This window comes from Leopardus geoffroyi, chromosome C3, assembly GCF_018350155.1.
Source record: "Leopardus geoffroyi isolate Oge1 chromosome C3, O.geoffroyi_Oge1_pat1.0, whole genome shotgun sequence".
Lineage (NCBI taxonomy): Eukaryota > Metazoa > Chordata > Mammalia > Carnivora > Felidae > Leopardus > Leopardus geoffroyi.
Genome location: NC_059338.1, coordinates 110,769,739 through 110,788,192, shown reverse-complemented (window position 1 = coordinate 110,788,192; position 18,454 = coordinate 110,769,739). Strand labels below are relative to the sequence as shown.

General features: G+C 39.2%; 1 long non-coding RNA gene across 1 annotated transcript; it reads left to right on the top strand.

Annotated features, from left to right (window-relative positions):
* The first annotated feature begins 374 nt into the window (after positions 1-374).
* On the top strand, positions 375-18,222 carry LOC123585714. Its single transcript, XR_006706388.1, has 3 exons — positions 375-686; positions 9,437-9,635; positions 18,176-18,222. It is a non-coding gene; the product is annotated as an uncharacterized LOC123585714 (long non-coding RNA).
* The last annotated feature ends 232 nt before the right edge of the window (positions 18,223-18,454 follow it).

Sequence of the window (18,454 nt, the reverse complement as noted above, 5' to 3'; positions counted from 1 at the left end):
TCACAGATTTTGTATTTGTATAAATGAGGTGCTATTGGTATCTATTAATAATTTATTCAGCACTTTACAAATATATTAACTCATATAATACTCCCGATAATCTCCTCCTGAGGCAGGGTATTAGTACCCATTTTGCAGGCAAGATAACTGAGGCATTTCTATATGGTATTTAAAATGGACTGGTACAGGGGTGCCTGGGTGGCTTAGTTAAGCGTCTGACTCTTGATTCCAGCTTAGGTCATGATCTCACAGTTTGTGAGTTTGAGCCCTACGTTGGGCTCTTCGCTGACAGCAAGGAGCCTGTTTGGGATTCTCTCTCCTTCTCTTTCTCTGCCCCTACCCTGCTTGTGCTCTCTCTCTCTCTCTCCCCAAACAAATAAATAAACAATAAAAAATTTTAATGGTCTGGTACAGCCATACACACCCCTTTGGCACCTCTCAGACACATATAGCAGAGTTAGGGACCCTATGCTACAGACAAGTTGCTTCAGACACTTTGCCCATATGTCTTCTGGAACATCAACATGTCCCAGCTGATAGAAATGTGAGTATTATTTAATTCTGTTATTTAAATTTTATTTTTAAAGATTATCTTTTACTACTACAAAATCAGAGCCTGTCCATTGTCATACATCAGAAAATAAGGACAAGCAAAAATCACAGAACAAAAGTATTCCCACCCCTTAGTAAGTACCAGCGCTAAGGTTAGTATTTATCCTTCCAGAACTTTATTTATATTTCTCTCTTTTCGATAAAACGAGATCATGATATATACTACTGTTCTATTTTATTGCCTGTTTTTTTTTTTTCCTTTTCTGATCAATGATCTCCACTTTTCCATTTCAGCACATTTCACCTCATCTAATAATAAACTATATTTACATTGCCCGATTGTCTCCAAAATGTGCCTTATCACTGTTTATCCAAACCTGAATCTCATCCAGGACCATGTTTGCATCTGCTTGTTATGTCCCACAAGCCTCTTTTAATCTACCCCTTTATTCATGACACAAATTTATTGAAGAGACTGGGCCAGTTGTCCTGCATTCTTGAACTTTTTTTTTTTTTTTTTTAATTTGGAAAAGATCCCAAGTATGCAGAAAATTTGCAGCAAAAATAATTTTCTTTTGTGAAGCATGTGAGAGAAAGTTGCTGATGGGATTGATGCTCCATCATATCTGTTATTGTTATTTGCAATTTATTTATATCAGTATGGACTCACAGATTTCTATTTTACTTAATGGGTTATAATCAGTTACCGTCTTTATTTTCATGCTAATATTGTTCCATATTTGGCTAGTGGGAGTCCCTTCAAGCTGGCTTCTGTATACTTTGGGTGTGACGTGTTTCTTTTTTTTTTTTTTTTTTTAATTTTTTTTTTCAACATTTATTTATTTTTGGGACAGAGAGAGACAGAGCATGAACGGGGGAGGGGCAGAGAGAGAGGGAGACACAGAATCGGAAACAGGCTCCAGGCTCTGAGCCATCAGCCCAGAGCCCGACGCGGGGCTCGAACTCACGGACCGCGAGATCGTGACCTGGCTGAAGTCGGACGCTTAACCGACTGCGCCACCCAGGCACCCCGGGTGTGACGTGTTTCTAAATTCTTTGACTACTTTTGAACTTTTTGGTACAAAAGAGGTTTCAGGCTTATCTGGTGCTTTCCTTAGCCCAACTCTGGAATCAGCCATTTATCCAAGATTCTTTTATGTTCTTTAGTGGAGAATAGTGTTTAGAAACCCAAATCTATGCCCTCAGTATGCTCATTGCTATTGGAGTGTCACTGCTCCCAGATCCTCTCAGTGCACAAAGCTGGGGAATGTGCAGATGTGTGCATGTACACGTTGACATTTAAAAAAAATCTAACTGTCCAGCCATCTGTCTATAATCTCTATCCATCTCCCGCTCTCTCTCTCACATCTTAAACCTCTGTGTTCACATCACCAGCACAGGGTTCTGATTTTCTCTTGCCATATTTGTAATTTCCTACTCCAATAGTGACACACCTAGCTCTCATTGCTCTTACTATATTTATTTATTGAATCAAGCCAACTCTATGTAACCAACCTCCTATCTGCCTTCTGTACTGCTTGGGTTCCAACACCCCACACTGGGTTGACCTACCACATGGATGCCCCATGTATGCAGCTTAAGTCCTGCCACCTTATACCAGCCCACCCTTCTTTGTGGGCATCCTCCTCACCCCATTGGTGCTCCAACATATCATACCAGTGCCCCCCCCCCCATCCCATGTGAATGCTTTTCTCATCCTTCTAGTCCTCTGACACCAGGCTGAGCCACCTTGCTAAATGGATACCTTCCTCACTCTGCTCAGACTTCATTGCTTACACTGGGTTGCATCCCTGTGGGGAAGGGACACCCTCCTCACCTTGCTTTGGCTATGACACCCCACATGGGGTCACCCTCCCACATGGAGCCTCACCTTACTCTGTTCAGTTTCAACTCTTCACACTAAGACATAAATGCTCTTCTCTTCTTGGTCAGGCTACCCTGTGCTAGGCTTAGCCCTTATATGGATATCCTACTCCTCCCACTCAGGCTCTTGCGCCCTGCTCTGGGCCACCACAGCTTATTATCCCCCTAACCCCCAACACTAGCACTTTGCTTGCTCAGTTCCATCCAATGGCTTTTGCACAGATTATTCAAGAAGAGAAGAAGGGAAAGAAGAAGAGGAAGAGGCACCATATTTGATTCTGGAGGAAAAGAAGGCTGGCACTTTAGTTTCCTCTCCCACAAGTGACTGAGACCCCAGATGTATTCCTTAGTTACTAGCTAAGTTATAAGTGGCTAGTGGTAATTGCACAAATATATGAATTATCTTTTTGAGAGAATCAGGAAAAGATTCCTATTGTTCTTTCCCAAAGGATTTGATGAGGAGAGATGCCAGGTCACTAATAATTAGTAGGGAACTGTATTAGTTTGCAAGGGATACCATAACAAAGTACACGGACTGAGGGGCTTAACCAATGAAAATGTATTTTCTTACAGTTCTGGAGGCTACGAGTTCAAGATCAAGGTGTCCACGGGGCTGGTTTCATCTGAAACCCTTTCTTTGGCTTACAGATGGCTGGCTGTCTTCTCTCTGTGTCTTCATACCATCTTCCCTCTGTGTATCTGTGTCCTACTCTCTTCTTTCAGTAAGAGCATCAGTCATACTGGATTGGGGCCCACCCTAATGATCTCATTTTAACTTAATTACCTCTTTAAAGATTTTTACCTCCAAATATAGTCACACTCTGAGGCCCTGGGGGTTAAGACTTCAACATATGAATTCTTGAGGGGACATAATTGAGCCCATTATAGGGACATATTCTCATAAGGCCTTACATTCTTCTTTTTGTGGTCAGAGTGTCTTATGCAATGTAGATTTTTAGGGCTTCTTTATTTGAATGACTAACCTCTTTAGAAAAGTTTATTCTTTCTTATCATTTCCCAGCAAAAATCCCTACTACCAAATCTGAGGAAAGTAGTATGAATATTTTGGTGGGCTAGGGAGGAGGTTTTGATCTCTGGGTTTCCTGAATAGCAAGTTGAAGCCAAGGGCAGGAACATCAAAAAGAAAGTGAACATGTACTAAGGGGACCTGGAAGATTGGCCGCAGGGCCCACTGAAGGAAACAAAATGAGTCAGTGGCTCTTGCTCTGGGACAGATGTCTGGCTCAGGGGCCCTGGGCTGGGTGCGGAGGTTGGAAACACTGGCCCATTAGATAAAAAGGGCACACTCCAGGATTTGGGGAGGAACTACATTCAGGGTAAGACTGAAATAGAAGGTCAGGCTCAATGTACCATGAAGTATCAATCCAAGGAGATCCAGGTACTAGACCACAGGACAGGAGTAGAAATAAGGAGCTAGACAAAGAGGGTTAAGAGTAGAAAGTACAATGTGGAACATGGAGCAGTTTTCTGAAGCACTGGGACATTACTGTAGGAGCTGTTTATAGGCCCTCAGCTGCCTGGCCATCCTAGAACTGTAGGAGCTGTTAGGGTAACCAAATCAAGTCAGGCACTTTGTAAATTAGAACTTTCTTGGAAGCAAATGACAGACATTCTAACTCAAATAAGCTTAATTAAAAATGGGAATGCATTGGTGCATGTAGCTGAAAGGGGAAAATCTAGCTTCAGGCACAACTCGATCTTGGGGTTCAAATAGTATCATTACTTCCCATCTGATGTGTTCTCAACTCTGCCTTCCCCTTTGATTTGGCTACATTTTTTGACGACATGTGGCCTTTCCAGAGCTAGGAGAAATGTTTTCGAGTAGAGCAACTTCTACTTTCCTTCATCTCTCCAGAAGAATCTCCCCTCTTTCTTCCATTGTCTATCCTAAATTTTAAGGATGACTCTAGAACAGTTTGAATCATATACCCATTCATAAATCAATCACATAGTCAGAAAGATGGCATGCTCTGAGTGGTTATTCTGGTTCTGGTAGGGCCTAGGTACAACTGTATCAGAATCATGTAGAAAGGGAGAACTAGGATACCTAGAAGGGCAGCAAAGTGCTATTACCAAAAAAAGAGAGAATGGATGCATGGTGGGTAAAACCATGCATCCATCATAATCACCTATACCAAAACCAGGGAATGGACACATTTTACATGCCCAAGATAGCTTCTATCCTGGAATATTCTGTGTGCTAGATTACCCCTAATATGTGGGAGAATGACCCTAGAAGACTAGGTCTGAGGCTTCTGTAAGACATCCTAGAGTTTCTTGCTGTGGCACTGGCCTCCTTCTGAGTCAGGCCCTGTTAAACCAGTGTCTACTTTGGCCCACTTTCGCTTGTCATTTTAGTGTTCCCCTAAGAGACTAGTAAGCAGTTAGTTTGACCATAGCACATATAGTAGGCAAAGTACGTCCAAGTTTAGCCAAGCAGGGAAATGAATCTTCAGGTGTCTGGTGAGATGTCTCCTGCCATAGAGGCCTAGGGACTGTTTCTGCTTTTAGGAGAAAATGTTATAAGCTATTCCAAAATATGGGGAAAATGCTGGCTTATTTTTTGGCGTATTCCATCCCTTTCTTCCGCCTTCCTTCCTACCTTCCATTTCTCCGACTATCTTCTATCATCTATGACACTTATACAACACTCATTATGTGCCAGGCACCATTCTAATATGCTTTTTACAAATATCAGCTCCTTTGTTCCACATAATTGTTATATACTAACAGTACCCTTTGTGTCCCAGTGGAGGAGAGATGTTTTCTTCCTCAGGCTTATGAAAGTCCACAAGTTGATCCTGAAGATTTGGAAAGTCAAAGTAAATCAAAATTTAAAATAACAAAGAGAAACTTAGCTCAGAACACGTCAAGGTTACCCTCATCCTCCACACACACAAAAAGAAAATGTTAACTAAGTTTTCACTGAAGTATTTAGTCCCTGGGTCTTTTGAAAATCATACCTTAAGACACTCCTCTGAATTACCTCAATGTGATATAAGTAAATGGAATTCCAATCAAAGTCATTAAGGGTCTTCTATGTTCTAGATACTATGCTGAAAAATATACTTATTTGTCCTTAGTGAATGAGACACAGTTCCTGTTTTCATGAAACTTACTGTCTAGAGGATAATAGTCACATGTGGCAGAGGTTGATAACTATCTCTATGTTTATTCCATCCTCCTTCCTATTAGTAATAGAGTCCCCAAAAGTTTTAACTGTGCATATGGCTGCCAAGCTAGAAACTACTTTCCCTAGCACCTTTGTGATTAGATTTGGCCATGAAATTATATTTTGGCCAATCAGGTGTGAGCAAAAGTAATGTATACAACTTCCCAGTTACACTGTTTAAAGAATCTCCTTTCTCCCATTTCTCTGTTTTCCCTTCCTATAGATTGGAATGTACAGATATGGTGCTGGGGTCCATCTTCAACTATAGGATAAGAACCATACTCTAGCAGCCTATCTCAACTGGTTTCTGCAAGAGAATTAAGCCTTACAGAAAATGAGTTAAGTAACTCTTATCTCCATTATTCCAAGGATGGTACAAAGCTATACTACTCTAGATACTTAGGAGAAAAGTTAATTCATTAACACAGTGGATGCTTTAAAGCATTAAAACTTAATTCTCTTCTGAAAACTCCATTGGGAAGGGCTGCTAAAGGATATTGGAGTAAAAAGACAGAAGGAACCTGGACTCCTGGAAGTCCACAAGGATCACAGCCTCTAACCCATTCTAGACTGCTGGCCCATCTCTGGGCTATATGAAAAAGAAACTGTCAGTACCATTGGAGCCACTATATTTGGTGGTGTCTTTTATATAGCAGCTTAGCCTTTTGCCTAATTTATACCAACAGGAGAAAGAGCATTGTTGTGGGACTCAAGAGGTTTGAGTTCAAAGAGGGATGTGATGTTGGGCCAGTTGGTCTCAATCTGAGAAGATAAATAAGGGCACTTTGGGTATTATCTTTGGCACAATCCTTTGGCTAAGGGAGGCCGTCTGGACAGGGCAGGAGCAGCAGATTCAGGGAAAACAACTCAAAAGCAATGTCAGGAGGAGCTTTTACCATTTGTGTCCTTCCTGCCCAGTTTTGTCCTATATCCCTCTGGGGTAAATACCCCTCTTTTTCATGAACCAAAAATTGAAGGTGCCAAAGAACAGAGTGGATGTGTAAAAGGCCGATCAGACCAAACACATATTAGCAAATGGCTGGCCTTTCTTTTGGGAGATACATCTTTCCTCAAAGACAAATGGCTGTCGTTGCCCACAGAGAGGGTGTTAATAGGCATCTTGGGACATGCATTCTGGGTTCTGCTGGATTTTTGTTTCTCTCCAATATGGTAACTTTGCAGGACCCAAGTCCAACTGTTGATCTCCCTCCCCATAGTTTTTATTAATACAGTCACGGTACACTAGATATAACTGCTAGTCAGAGAGGTCCTAATTAGTACTGGTGCCCAAAGTGCACACCCATGGACAATATCACATGTAATACTTGTAATCACTTAGAAGATGAAGGAGGTATCAATCTAGATTCTGTAGATGAGAAAACTCATGTCTGAAGAATTTTAAATAACTCATGGAAAGCCATGGAGCTATTAAGTGCTTGTCTGGCTCCACAATTGATATTCTTTTTATTATACCTTGTAGCTTCTAAGTATTGAGTAAAAATGACCTCTGAGGTAGATTGAATAATTGACTCCAATTTTTCACCTCTCCCTGTATCTACGCTCTTTAAAAGTGAGTTTGTAGTTCCTTTCACTAGGGCCATAATGTACTTTCTGCTCTCTTAACTTTGGACTTAGCCATCTAAACTGCTTTGGCCAATGCAATGGGGATGGATAGCGCTATGTGCCTGTTCTGAGCCTCAGCCTTAAGAGACATCACATTTCCTGCCTGCCCTCAGTGGCTTCTGCCATTGCCATGGGAAGGAGATGCCCTGGATAGTCAACTACACCAAGGAGGATGAGAAGAAGCCCCCTTCAGGCCCCAGAATGAACAAACATGGAGCAAATCTGAGCCCCTTACAAGGAATTGATCCCAGTTAGATTTGCAGATTGAGGCAGAGCAATCAGCCAAGCTCAGCCTGGATAGGCCTGGCCAACCCGCAGACATGTAAGAATAAATGAATATGGTATTATAACACTGAGATGGTTTGTTATATATACATCAATAGCTGACTGAGATGATCTTTTAGAACACTTCTTTAGCTACTGTGGAAACAAGATTGCATTGTCCTGAAACTGGGATTAGAGGTACCATTATTTTGCTTATATAATACTTTAATGGCTCCCTGTAGCTTTTATGATTAGGTCCACACTCTGACCTCTAAACAGTCTTGGATCTGATCCTCTCCTGACTATCTACACTATCTCCTCCTCTACACACTCATTACATTGAATCCCCACATGGGTCATGCTGTTTCACACCTCCCTGTCTTTGTGTACTCAGTTCCCTCTTCCAAGAATGTCTCCTTCTCTGCCCAATTCTAATAATTCTCTAGTATCTATTTCCTGTGTAGTTTGTTCTGTGCCTCGCATTGTGCCACAGTTTCTACATTATAATAACTGTACCCACCTTCTTCTGATATGTAATCGCCACTGCCTGGACGCTGTTACCTTGGGTTTGTTTCTATCACCCCTCTTAGGAGATCAATGCCCTAACAGCACCTCCTACCTGGCCCACAGACAGTAGCTACTACTGAGCTTGTCATGAGAGAGTGCCCCTCTCATCAGTGCATCCTTATTGCTTTGGTAAATGGTTGACTGGTGGGCTTTCTTGCTTTTGGTAACTTATGTATCTATCTGGTAATCTCTGGGATCTATTTGGTAATCTGTCTGGACTTTTGATCCATTCTTCCACCATCTGCATTGGCAGCTCTGGCATTTGTATTTCCTTTGGTGTGGTCCATCACTTTTTCCAAGATTCCTAAAAAGCTAAGTTAGCCACATATTAGATTCATCTTCTGAGGTCATTGCCTGGTATTAAATCCTGTGTCAGTGGAAAGTGCTACCAGAATTGACAAACTCTTCCTTATTCATCTCTATGTTTTACTCTTCTGGATCCCTGCACCTTTGAGGTCAGTCCTATATTTCCTGAACTCCTGCTGGTATATATTAGCCAGATCCTGCATCAACTTTGGGTTACAATCCCCTATTCTAGTACAAAGTCCAGCACTGGCCATCCAGAGTCCTAATCTGTGTATAGCAGCCCTGCCTACATAGAGAATTTTACTTTCTTTGAAGCTATCCTATAATGATTAAGGAGGGTCATCAGCTTTTTCTTCTCTCCTGTATAGGCGATGAAAGCCTCTTTATATGCTACCACAGGAGTGCTCTGGCTTCCACACTCAGCTTTTGATTATACATTAATCACTCTCGACCACTGTCTCTTGCCTGAGCACAGTCACTCAATTCCACTGTTCTTACAATTTCTTCCATCTTTCGGTCATGCATCACAACCTTTTTTTCGTGTGTGTGCTAAAAAATAAAGAAGTACTCAATGAATAAGACAACCTGCAACAAAGGAAATTCTGGAAGAGGGCTAATAGCTGCGGGCTGGATGTCTGCCAGCAGTACTCCAGAAGTGAAGGAAGGCATAGAGGCATGAGGCACCCTGGCACGGTGGAGGACTATAAGCAGTCTAGACTTGGAGTTAGAGCTGGAATCACATACTTAGTAGTGTATGTCTTCTGAGAGTTAGTCTAGTTGTTATTCTACTGTAACAAGCAATCTTTGTGAAGTCAGATAAAGCAGCTAGATTTCTTGCTCACACTAGGGAAAAGCCATGTGCTTCTGCCTTTTTGCTTCTCAATTACTACCACCTCTTGTCACAAGAACAGGATAGAGAAGTATAGAATAGGGGCCCTGGAAGAATACGTAAAGCTGGGGCTTTATGCCAACATTTTGGGGAATCTCTCAGCACCAGTCACTGATGCTCCTTGGTGTCCTCTTCTCTCCCATACTGCCATGTTCAAGGGTTCCTGTACCAGTCAGCCTTCGGGGAGACAAGAACAATGCCAATGACTACCGATTCCTCCCTTCATCACCTCTCTCCTAAGGGGCAGAGAACTCAAGGAAGCTCTAACTTCCATTTCTAGGATTGTCACCACCCACTTTACAGCAGAGATTCAACTTTATTAAAGGATTCACTCAACTTATTAGCCTGTTTGAGAAGGTAAATTTTTCCAATATAAAGTAATAAGAGTTATTTCTAGAAAAAAAATGGAAATTTCATATACAGAAAAAGAAGAAATAAATGCATTCATCTCATCACACAAAGACAAACCATTGTTGCATTTTGGTACATTTCATCCTATGTTTTTCATGATTATTTTTTACATAGTTATAATCATATAAAGCATTTTTCTTGCTTTAGACTTTAACATAAAAGAAGCATTTTTCCATTGTAATCCTTGTAAGCATAACATAAGTAGAACATTACACAGAAAGGAATGTATTACCTACTCAATCATATCCTTATTTAGGGGAAGATATACGATATATATGATATATATGATACGATATATCATATCATATCATATATATGTATATGATATACACACACACACATATAAAGTGATACAAATAAGGCCTTTATTAAGGCTTTTAATTTAAAATTAATGCTGATATTTTCCATGTTAAGAAAAATTATTTGTAGGCCTAATTTTAAATTGCTGTATATTTCACTCTTTGAATGTACTGAAACTTGCGAGCTAGTTGGTATTATTAGTCATATGATGTATTGTTGGTGTTTTGCTATACCAAACTAATCTGGTATATATTTCGATGTCCTTAGATTTAGAATAGACTTCTAGAAGTACATTATTAGGTAAAAGAATGTGACAAAGAGTGCTAACTTTTTAGCAAACCCATTCATTGTTTCTGCTTTCTGGGCACACAACTAGACCACATTTCCCAGTCCCCTCACGGTGAAATGTGCCCACATAGCTGAGTTCTATCCAGAGGAATGTGAGTTACTTCCAGGCATCCCCATAAAACATTACATGTACACTTCTCTATACTTTTTCTACTTCTGCAGAATGACCCCTGGACATCTCCATTGAATCGGGCCAAGGATCCATTAATTTCCAGATTCTTGAATGACTGTATAATCGTATAGAGCATCTCTCTTTCCCTCTCCCTTCCTCTGTCCCTGCATATCTCTCTGCTGTTCTTTCTCTTTTACACACACACACACACACACACACACACACACACACACACACACGAGACCTGAAATAATTTAGGAATATCCTATGAACAAGAAATACTCTATTTTGTTTGAGCCATTATACTACATTTTTGGGCCAATGTCTCAGCAGCTAGTATTACCATGGCTAAAAAAATACACATTTTAAAATATCTTTGTATATTGGGTTATTTTTTGTACTTATTTTTAAACTGATCTAGAAATGTACAGCTAATACATATTCTCATCTGCAATGTATGAGAAAGCCCACATCATTGTCAGCATTAAAAATATATTTGGCACCTTTAATAGAAAGGTTTATCATTAACTTTGCCTTTTTTGATTACCAGTGAAATTGAGTATTTTTGTTTATTAGTCATTTGTATTTCATGACATTTTTTTTTCAAATATGGAGGCTGTATAATTTTTTTTAAAGCACTCAAATACATCTCTCTTTCTGTGATGACTTTTATTGTTCTAATCTACATGTTTACACACAACTCAAAATTAATATTCTATTGACCTGAAGGGTCAGGTTTACTTTTTTTGGCTAATAATTTAGAGCTAACTATATTTTAAAGGTATAGTAATATCTCATGACCAATATCAAGAAAAAAAATGAATTTGGTTCTGCAATTCTGGGAAAACTGAATTGTTAATCAGATAATTGCAGAACAGCATGTTCAAAACAAATACCAAGCAATTCCTTTGAAACTCTGGTTTGAAACAGGGCTACCACCTGGTATATTGTATATTTATTTGGTTTTGGGAAGTGTAATTTGGCTGCAATTCACTGTAATTAGGAACAGTATTATAATGGAGTTTAGCTCAACTCATGCATTAGCTTTGACTTACATGACATGTAACCATCTTGGGTTTCTTACATGAGCTGAATGTTTTCTTCCAAACTTGGTCTCCACCCTATATTTTTCACCTTGCACGGAAAGCTAGGAGTGGGGGAATGGGCAGTGACTAGGATTCTGGAAATATAACCCATTCCCCTGTACTTATTTTTACCTCTCTCTTCTTACATGGCTCTGCTAGTCACCTTTACCTTACCCTCATGGCTATCTTGGTTAACTAAGTCTCAGCTCTTATTAGGACATACAATACAAACATTTATTGAGTCCTACTATGTGTCAGATATGGTCTTACATGATGAGAACACAGTAGGTAAAGGAATAAAGCAAAACTCCCCGTCCTTGAGGGACTTCCAGAAAGTATACAATAGCATAATAAATAAATACTATTACATACTATGTTAGCAAATAGTAAGTGCTGTGGAAAAAAAAGTAGAGCAGGGTAAGGGTAATTGGGAGTTCTGGGGTGGGGAGGGACTGGATTAAATTGTATTAAATTGGTGGTCAGGGTTGGCTTCATGGAGATGTGAGAAAACTCTTCAAGAAAGTGAATGAGGAGAGATGGTCAACTAGATGTCTAGGGAAGATGAGTAGCCAGTGCAAAGTCCCTAATGCAGGAGTGTTTAGGGAGTAGCAAGAAAGATGGCAGTAAAGCTGGAGCGAGTAATCATGGAGAAGTGAGGAAGGGATGTAGGCTACATCATACAGTATCTTGCAGGCCATTATAAGCACTTTGGCTCTTACTCTGGGCACAATGGGAAGCCACTGGAGGGTTTTGAACAGATCAATGACATCATCTGACTTTCACTGTGAAAAGTTCTATTCCTATTACCTATTGCTGTGCAACAAACCACCACAAATCTTAGTGACCTAAAACAGTTTATTATTTCTCATGGTTCTGTGAATTGGCTGGGCACAGTTGGGCAGCTCTTCCTTGAGATCTCCAGTCAGATGGCAGGTGATGCTGGCTGTAGGTTGGGTCCTCAGTTCAGGCATTGACTGGAACACCCTCATATAACTTGGGCTTCTCAAATATGGAAATTGGGTTCCCAGGGGCAGCATTGCAAAGGCGAGCATTCTATGAGGTCTTAAGTGGATGCTGCAAGGCTTCTTATGAACTAGCCATTTTGCCTCATTCTATTGTTCAAGCAAGTCTCAGATGTTAGCCTGGATTCATAAGAGGTGATTTAGATTCCACTTCTAGTTGGGGGGTGGCAAAGTCACGTTGCAGAAGAGTACATGGGATGAGAGTTATTCTTCTGGCTGCTATTGGAAAATATAAAATGCCTCAGGGTCCCTCTAGCTGCTGTAATGAGAATAGATTGGGTGGTGAAGGAAAAGATGGGAAGGGGTATGGGCTAAGTGCAGTCTGTCTAAGCGGGTAATTGCAATAACCCAAGCAGAGATGATGGTGTTGTGATATGGTAACAGTAGAGATAATATAAAGTAGTCAGATTCTGGATTTACTCTGAAGGTAGAGCCATCATTATTTACTGATGCCTTGGATGTGAGTGTGAAAGAAAGAAGTCAAGATGTTAACAAAGTTTGTTCTGGGCAACTAGAAGGATAGAGTTGCCAATAGATGTGAAGAAGATTGCAGGTAAAGCATATTTGGGCATGATATGTTTGAAATGTCTATTAGATATCCACAGGGAGAAGTTAAGGTAGCAGTTGGCTATACAAGCTGAGAGCAAGGATGGAGAATATTTTAACATATTTAAAATACATTATGAGTGCTCTGTGAGTGCCTTCGAAGCTCTAAAATTCTGATAGATTTTTATTTGCCTCATTTTCAAATGCTATGTATGGCATTAATTACAATAGCCACAAACTACATACTTCCCAAATGTCCATCAACAGTAGAATGGACAAATATATTGTGGCATATGCACCTAATGGAATATATATAGCAATGAGAATGAATGAATCATAGTTATGTACAATATTAAGTCTCTTAAACGTTTAAAAATTTTTAGATGTTTAATTGTAGTAAAGGCATGTAATATAAAGTTTATTAAGTGTACATTTTTTAAGTACTGTTCAGTAGTGGTAAATATTCACCTCGTAATTCAACAGATCTCCACACCTTTTTCATCATGCAAAACTGAAAAACTATACCCATTAAACACAATTCCCCATTTCCCCCTTCAGCTAGCCCCAGGCAGCCACCATTCTACTTTCTGTTTCTATGAGTTTGACTACTTTAGATACTTCATATAAGTGGAACCATACAGTATTTTTTGCGTGACTTATTTCACTTAGCATAATGCCCTCAAAGTCCACCCACAATGTAGCATGTGACAGGATCTTCTTCCTTTTTAAGGCAGAATAAGATCCTTTATATGTATATGCCACATTCTGTTTATCCTTCCACTGATAGACACTTGGCTCTTATGAGTAATGCCTCTGTGAACATGGGTGTGCAAATAATCTTCTCAAGATTCTGCCTTCAATTCTTTTGGATATATACCCAGAAGTGGATATCTGGCTCCTATGCATTCTATTTTTACCTTTTTGAGGAACCACCATACTGTTTTCTATAGTGGTTGCAGCAGTTTGCATTCCCACTAACAGTACATAAAAGTTCCAATTCTTCCATATCCTTGTCAACATTTCTTGTTTTTTTTTAATAGTAGCCATCCTAATGGGTGTGAGGTGGTATCTCATTGTGATTTTGATTTGTATGTCTCTAACAATTAGTGATGTTGAACATCTTTTCATATGCTTATTGGCCATTTGATTATTAATTATCTTTGGAGAAATGTCTGTTCAAGTCCTTTGCCCATTTTTCAACCCAGTTGTTTTTTGTTGTTAAGTTGTATTTCTTTATATATTCTGGGTATTAGCCCTTTACCAGATATATGATTTGCAAATATTTTCTTCCATTCCTTTTTTTTTAAATTTATTTATTTATATTGAAAGAGAGAGGGAGTGCACATGTGTGAGCAGGGAAGGGGCAGACAGAGACAGGGAGAGAGAGAATCTTGAGCAAGCTCCATGCTGTCAGTGCGGAGCCTGATGCAGGCTTGATCCGATGACCCTGGGATCATGACCCAAGCTGAAACTAAGAGTTGGATGCTAAACTGACTGAGACACTCAGGTGCTCCTTCTCCCATTCTGTACGCAGAGATTTTTACTCTGTTGATTATGTCTTTTGCTATACAGAAGTATTTAATTTTGATGAAGTCCAATTTATCTATTTTTGTTTTTGTTTTGTGTGCTTTTGGTGTCAGACCCAAGAAATAATTGCCAAACCTAATGTCCTGAAGCTTTTTCTCTATAGTTTCTTGTAGTATTTTTATAGTTTTAGGTCTTACATTTAGGTTTTTAATTCATTTGGGTTGATTTTTTGTATATGATATAGGGTAAGGGTCCAATTTTATTCTTTTGCATGTAGATGTCCAGCTTTCCCATCATCTTTTGTTAAAGCCACTGTCCTTCCTCATTAAGTGGTCTTGGCCCCTTGTCAAAGATAATTTAGCCATTTATGCGAGGGCTTACTTGGTTATTATAGTTTATTGGTCTATATATCTATCTTTGTTCCATCAAACATATTTTTAAATGAAAGAAACCAGGCACAAAATAATATGAACTGTATGATTCCATTTATATAAAATTCAAAAATGATTAAATCTAATCTATAGTGTTAGAAGTCAGTCTAAGGGAATATCCTTATGGGGGTGGGTGGCTCGAAGGGAATATGTGAAGGGCTTTTGGTGGTACTGGTAATATTGTTTTTTGATCGGTGTGCTGATTATACAGGGGAATTCATAAGTAAAATTCACTGAGTTACGCACAGGTATTTAGTATTCACTTACTTCAGAATCTTGATACTATTTAATATAATCTTTTTTTAAAAGTAAACTCTAGGGGCGCCTGGGTGGCGCAGTCGGTTAAGCGTCCGACTTCAGCCAGGTCACGATCTCGCGGTCCGTGAGTTCGAGCCCCGCGTCGGGCTCTGGGCTGATGGCTCAGAGCCTGGAGCCTGTTTCCGATTCTGTGTCTCCCTCTCTCTCTGCCCCTCCCCCGTTCATGCTCTGTCTCTCTCTGTCCCAAAAATAAATAAACGTTGAAAAAAAAAATTAAAAAAAAAAAAATAAATAAATAAAAGTAAACTCTACCCCCAATGTGGGATTCAAACTCACAACCCCCAAATCAAGAGTTACATGCTCTACTGACTGAACCAGCCAAATGCTTCTATAGTATTTAATACAATCTTAATGAAAAACTGTTGCATAGGAATAGAGAACTATGATTACAAAAAAATCCATTGATCCTGTATTGCTTTTAATTATTATGACGTGTGTGTGTGTTTTCCCCTATTGGATTCAAACTTAGGCAAGATGATAAGAGTTTCGATATAAGTTTCAGACATTCACATTCAAGGGGACTTCTTTCTTTACACACCTGTCAAAGTAGTTAGGAACGAATGGATGAAAGAGAATAAGCAATGCTTCATATTGCATTCTTTGAAGGATTGGGGTGTTGAACAAAAAAGAATCCAACTGAGTAAATTTGAAGATCTAATTGATTTATTTATTTATTTTTTTTAATTTTTTTTTTTCAACGTTTATTTATTTTATTTTTGGGACAGAGAGAGACAGAGCATGAACGGGGGAGGGGCAGAGAGAGAGGGAGACACAGAATCGGAAACAGGCTCCAGGCTCTGGGCCATCAGCCCAGAGCCTGACGCGGGGCTCGAACTCCCGGACCGCGAGATCGTGACCTGGCTGAAGTCGGACGCTTAACCGACTGCGCCACCCAGGCGCCCCACTAATTGATTTTATTAAGTGATTCATGAATCAGGCAGTATCCCATCTAGCAAGTAGAAAGATGGTCCTGAGGAGTTGTATAAAATGGAAGGTGTCTTACAGGAAAGAGGATAGGGTAAGGAAGTTATTAGAAAAGAAAAAAAAAAAAAAAAAAAAAAAAGACAGTTTCAAGCAAGGTGACCTTTCCTTAAGGGGAAGGCAGGAGGTCTTATCATGCTGATGAATTCGTCTTCCTTTTGAGGGGTGAGATAAAGAGGGCCTGTGTGACAGATCACCTCATTGGTGCTGACCAGAAAATTCCTGACTGACTTGTCAAGACTACATTTCCAGGGAAGGTTGAAACTGCGGTTAGGTTATGTATGAAGCCCTGGTTTGGTGACTTAGCCCAGCATACGTGACTCCATCTTGGGCCTGTTGGTTTTCTTGTTAACAAAGGTAATGTTGACTTTTGTTAGTTGAGGGATGGCATCTGACTAGAATACTTTCCTTAACTGTAATATTCTGGTAATGTCAACTTTGACAAAGAAACATTTTTATATAATGCCAAGCTAATCAGGATAGCTGCCAAAATAGAGACCCATCAATTATTCCTGTAAACCCATGTCAAAGGAAAAAGAGAGTAAAGACTTCTCTTCAATATATCTATATTAGAGCTCCCCAAACTGTGTGCCTTGGCATATGGAGTACCAGGAATGAGTTGCAAGTCTGTGGAGGCACAGATTCTACTCAGCCCTCAAGATGGTCAAGCTAGGCTTGGGGAAACAAACTACTTGAGCTGGCCATGTCCTGCAATGAAATGCCTCAATCCTTCATCCCAGCGTGCCTTAAAGGTATCATCTTCTTTGCCATGATATGCAAATGGTTAGAAAGTTAGCAATGAGGAAAAATGGTAAGAAGGGACCCAACACAGCAAACAGTTCCAATTGTAAATAGAGAATTACTCCTCAATTCTGATAGTAACCCAGGTTAGTAGGATGTACAAGAGGGGCCTCTAGGAAAGAAAAGTTAGGTATCAAAGGAAGGCTCTAGAGTCAAACTACTTGATTTTGAATGATGGCTCTACCACTATCCAACTGTTTTTTGTAAAGTACTTGAAAGACAAAAAGACACTGCTCTGTGCCTCTGTTTACTCATCTGTGATTCATAGAAATTTACCTCATAGAATGTGAGAATTAAATTACATTAGTTCAGTGTTTATCATATAGTATCAAGAAATATTAGCTATTATTAATATTGAGTACCACTGAGTAACATTTATTGAGTACCAAGCTTGAGTGCTAGGCTTGCCAGGAATTTTTACAAAGTTTATTCAATCTAATCTGCAAAGTCGGTTTTATTATTTCCCATTTTATAGATAAGGAAATAAACGCTTAGGTTAAATGACTAGCCCATGGCTACACAGCTAATTAATGGCAGAGGTAGACTTTAACTTGTAGGTCATGTAAACCCATGGCCTTCAAATGTTTTTGCTAATATACTCCCTGGCACATTTTTAAAAAAACATTTACTTCTGTAATTTTATTTTAAGTTTAATAGTTGCAAAGAATAATGTTTCCAGCAGGTTGTAAATATTGATGTTTCAATACAAAACTGTTATATTACTCTTCTAAATGTATCCAATCGTATTTAAATTCTACAATGGTTGGTTCCTAACCATCATCTGTTAAAAAAAAATTCTTGAAAAACTCTTTGTAATAGTAAAAAAAAAAAAAAAAATTTACACTGTTCCTTTCTTTCCATGAAGTTGTTTTTCCATCCTAATGCCCCTTATCCAGAATTTTATCCCCCTGGTTTTTATGTTTCAAAATATTTTGTTGATTGCTCTATCATATTTTTTTCTCCACAATAAAAATACACATGTAAGTATAATTTAAAATTTTTTTCTACGTTACAGAGTTAGAACAAACAATCCTAAAAACTGTATGGAACCACAGAAGACCCTAATTAGCCAAAGCAACTTTGAATAAGAAAAGCAAAGCTGGAGGCATCACAATTCCAGATTTCAAGTTACGTTACAAAGCTGTAGTGATCAAGACAGTATGGCATTAACACAAAAATAGACACATAGATCAATGGATCAGAATAAAAAATCCAGAAATGAACTCATAATTATATGGTCAATTAATCTTTGAAGAAAGTAGGAAAGAATATCCAATGAGAAAAAGAATGTCTC